This window comes from Chiloscyllium plagiosum, unplaced genomic scaffold (genome assembly GCF_004010195.1).
Source record: "Chiloscyllium plagiosum isolate BGI_BamShark_2017 unplaced genomic scaffold, ASM401019v2 scaf_2492, whole genome shotgun sequence".
NCBI lineage: Eukaryota > Metazoa > Chordata > Chondrichthyes > Orectolobiformes > Hemiscylliidae > Chiloscyllium > Chiloscyllium plagiosum.
Genome location: NW_025215342.1, coordinates 31,993 through 36,892, shown reverse-complemented (window position 1 = coordinate 36,892; position 4,900 = coordinate 31,993).

Here is a 4,900-nt window from a genome sequence, read left to right as displayed (position 1 = left end):
ATCTTTGAGGGGCCCTATTCTCTCCCTAGTTTCCCTTTTGTCCTTAATATATTTGTAAAAACCCTTTGGATTCTCCTTAATTCTATTTGCCAAAGCTATCTCATGTCCCCGTTTTACCCTCCTGGCTTCCCTCTTAAGTATATTCCTACTTTCTTTATACTCTTCTAAGGATTCACTCGATCTATCCTGTCTATACCTGACATATGCTTCCTTCTTTTTCTTAACCAAACCCTCAATTTCTATAGTCATCCAGCCAACACACAATGAATCATAGCAAATCAGTAACTGATATAACATTTCAGCAGTGGTCTACATAAACATGCTTCTGCATTTTTTTCTTCAAAAATATACGTTATTCATAAAAATATCTTAATGTACACACATAGTCACTAATGTAGTTCGGTGCTGTATGGTTGCATATGAGGAAAGGAAGAAACATCAGAGTTTGATTCTAACCAGCAAACAAATCCACGACATTTCTTACTCACACAACATTTTATTTACATACTTTTGAGGCACTGGGAGGTTCTGAGCAGACGGTGGTCTTTCCCCACTGTGCCTGGCAGCAGCTGCCCCCAGGCTCTTAGGTGTCCTCCAGCACTTGGCCGTGGACCTTGGAATGTACCAGTCTGCAACACTCAGTCGAGATCAACAAGTTTTAGGCAGACGAAAGGGCATGTTTCACCAAGTTGATGGTCCTCCAGGCACAGTCGATGTCTGTCTCAGTGTGCGTCCGGGGGAACAGGCCATAGAGAACACAGTCCTACATCATGGAGCTGCTCAGGACGACTCTTGACACAAACCACTGCATCTCTCTCCAGCCTTCCTTTACAAAGGCACGTTCCAGCAGGAGATGTATGACAGTCTCTACCTCCCGCCCCCCCAACAACAACCGGTTCAAGAGCAGCGTGCGGTGACGCAGACCGGCTGGACGCACATTCTGCTGCCACAAAACGCCAATCGATTGTTCAGCCTTGAGTAATCACCAGCCAGCCAAGCATTTGATCTAAATCACCATCAATCGCACACATTCTGGTCACAGGGAGTGAGTAGGCCACTCACAAACAGGAAAGTCTGTGCTGATCAACGACGATGTGGTCACACTCGATTACCTTTCCGCACTCCGAATAGCAAACTCACAAACAACAGGAGAGAACAAAGGGACAAACTCTTACATTGACCTGATGTGGAGGAGTCAGTGTTGGACTGGGATGGACAAAGTTAAAAATTATAGTCCAACAGGTTTATTTGGAAGCACTAGCTTTCCGAAAGCTAGTGCTTCCAAATAAACCTGTTGGACTCCAACCTGGCATTGTCTCATACTGACAGCAGCTTTCCATAGTTTTCGGATTTCCCAAAGGAATTTGGAACCAAATAAAGAGTTGATTTTTTAAAATATTTTAGTCACTCCTGTAAGACAGGAAATACAGCAGCCAATTTCCTCACAGTAAGGTCCCAAAAGATATTGTCAAGGGGGATTTCTGGTTAACTCCCCAGGTCTTCTTTAATGAGCATTGTGTGATCTTTTAGCAGCATGTGAGACAGTAGACAGGGCTTCAACTTAATGTCTCCTCCCAGACATAGCACACCGAACAGTGCAGCACTCCCTCAGTGCGTGATGGATCAGGCGTTGATCATGTGACCTCCTGATTCGGCCACTTTTGGAATACTGCGTTCAATTCTGAAATCCCTGCTTGAGGAAGGATGCTGTGAAACTTGAAAAGGTTCAGAAAAGATTTACAAGGATGTTGCCAGGGTTGGAGGGCTTAAGCTACAGGGAGAGGCTGAACAGGCTGGGGCTGTTTTCCCTGGAGCGTCGGAGGCTGAGGGGTGACCTTATAGAGGTTGATAACATCACGAGGGGCATGGATAGGATAAATGGGCAAAGTCTTTTCCCTGGGGACAGGGAGTCCAGAACTAGAGGGTATAGGTTTAGGGTGAGAGGGGAAAGATATAACAGGGGCTTAAGGGGCAACTTTTTCACATAGAGGGTGGTGCGTGTATGGAATGAGCTGCCAGAGGAAGTGGTGGAGGCTGGTACAATTGCAACATTTATCTGATGTAGGAGCAGCGCTCTGAAAGCTAATGCTTCCAAATAAACCTGTTGGACTATAACCTGGTGTTGTGTGATTGGATGTGGGCCGGGTGCTGGCAGGTGGGACTAGATTGGGTTGGGATATCTGGTCGGCATGGATGGGTTGGACCGAAGGGTCTGTTTCCATGCTGTACATCTTTCTGAGTCTGAATTACTCAATATCAGGATTTGGAGGGGCCAGTGTTGACCTAGGAGTGGACAAAGTGAAAAATCACACAACTCCAGGTTATAGTCCAATATTTGGAAGCTCTAGCTTTCAGAGCACTGCTCCTCCATCAGGTGGTTGTGGAGAATAAGATCGTAAGAAACAGAATTTATTGCAAAAGTTTAAAGTGTGATGTAACTGAAGTGATATATTGAAAAAGACCTGGATTGTTTGTTAAGTCTGTCATCTTTGAGAATGAGTGCCAGGATGTCTGGTTGGTCACCCAGGAGACAAGATGGGTGGACACAGACTTGAATTGATTTGATTTTATTGTCACGTGAACCGAGACACAGTGAAAAGCCTTGCCTTGTGAGCAATACAGACAGGTCACAGAGTCCACAAACACACCATCAATACACCACAAACACACTGTAAACAGACCGTCAATATTGAATTGAATTGATTTTATTGTCACGTGAACCGAGACACAGTGAAAAGCCTTGCCTTGTGAGCAATACAGACAGGTCACAGAGTTAAGTAACATAGATCAGTAAATAATGGGTAAACAGCGGCAAAAACAAAAACACAGGGACAGGCGAATGTTCAGAGTTTGTGAACCAGGTAGTGATACATCCAGACAGAATGCTGTCAATGGCACACCTATAAAAGTTGGTAAAGGGTATTCACCGTCATGCCAAATTACCTCAGCTGCCTGAAGAAGGAGAGACGTTGTTGGGCCTTTGTACTTGTCTGACTTGAACTGGGTTCTCCAAAATGGAGGACCATCTCAGCTTGTGCCTTTGTTTCCAAGTCTTGCTGGTTTTCAACTCGTTCCCCATAAGACCGTCAGATACCAGCAGAAGTAATCCGTCCAGCACTCAGTGAGGTCGCGGCTGGGCTGGTAATCCTCGTCTATATTTTCCCACCTTTTCCCCAGAACCTTTGATTCCTTTTGATTGATTAAAAACCTGCCTAGCTCAGCCTTGAATATACGTCAGCCTCGACAGCTGTGATTCGGAATTCCGTAGATGGACTGCGCTCCAAGAGATGAAATTCCTCCCAGGGTTGGGGAAGCGAGGACTAGAGGGCATCAGTTTAAGGTGAGGGGGGAAAGAATAAAAGGGAGCCTGAGGGGGCAACGTTTTTACCCAGAGGGTGGTACGCAGATGGAATGGCCAGGGGAAGTGGTTAAGGTGGGTACATTAACAACATAAATACTTGGATAGGAAACAGAAGGGTATGGGCCAAGTGCAGGGAAATGGGGTTAGTGTGGACGGACATTGTGGTCGGCATGGACCAGTTGGGCCAAAGGGCCTGTCTCCGTGCGTTTTAGATTAGCTTAGGTCCCCTACAGAGTGAAAACAGGCCATTCGGCCCAACAAGTCCACACCAGCCCTCTGAAGAGTAACCCACCCAGACCCATTCCCTACATTTACCCCTGACTAACGCACCTAACACTATGGGGCAATTGAGCATGGCCAATTCACCGGATTGTGGGAGGAAACCGGAGGGAAAGCCACGCAGACCCGGGGAGAATGTGCAAACTCCACACAGACAGTCGCCCGAGGCCGGGATTGAACCCGGGCCCCTGGCGCTGGGAGGCAGCAGTGCTAACCACTGAGCCAACAGTGCTGTAGGACCGTATGACTCTATCTCTGTCTTAGATGGTGCAAGCCTTCATATTGCGCTCGCACCCTCCCCCACATCTGCCCCAGTTCGGTCCCCGCCCCGAAATCTGGGCTCTCAGAACTTTGCCGAAATGGGGGGGGAATTGTTTGTTTCAGGAATTCCAAGGCCTCAATGACTGACACTTCACCTTCTGTTTCTTTCAGGCTCTGTGACGGTGAGCAGACCCGGAGAGAAACATCCCGGAGTCAACCGTCCAAACCCGCTCAATCCTCTCGCCTGGAGCAGCGTGCAAACGGCAGCGACCGAATCACTCTGAGAGACGCTCTGCTCAGTTTGGTCAAACAGTAAGAGAGAGAGAGGGAGACAGAGACAGAGACAGAGAGAGAGGCCTTCACGATCCTCTATTAGACTGCGACAGTACTCTGAATTGTAGAGAAGGAGAATGGACCCGCTTTCGAAATCTCCTCTTTGAGCATCGAGCCAGAATTTGTGTCACAGTGAGGGTCTTTACAGTGAGGGCCTCTCTCTCCATCGTCCCTCAGAAAGTCGGGAGTTAAGGCATCTGAGCGACCTAGTTTGTTGCTATAGCAACGTGTGGTGATTGAGATTGGCCCATCTTGAGGAGGAGGTGGGGGGGAGACAGAGATTGAGTTCCCTGCTCCTGCCTCACGCGTACACCCAGTGGCCTCCTCTGGTTCATTTTCAATCTGTTCCCTGGGAGGGGGGGAAGGGTATCACCAACGCACCCGAGGCCAAGTACGGGCTACATCACCGGCCAAGGGCCCTGGGGCCAACCTGTTCAGCAGCAGGGAGTTTGAGTTTGTGAGTGAGACACCCCGCAAAGGTCTCGGGTGACAGCCTTGAGGCTTGGTGGGAAGCACCCGTGGGTGCTGTTTGAGGAGGGTGTGGCTTGGCGGGTCAAATGGAAACAGCAAAGATGGTGGCACATCTCCCTTGGCACCAGGCTAGCCAAGGCCTGGGCATGCGCAGCTAGGCCTCTGTGCGTGTGTGTGAGAGAGAGAGAAAGAGAG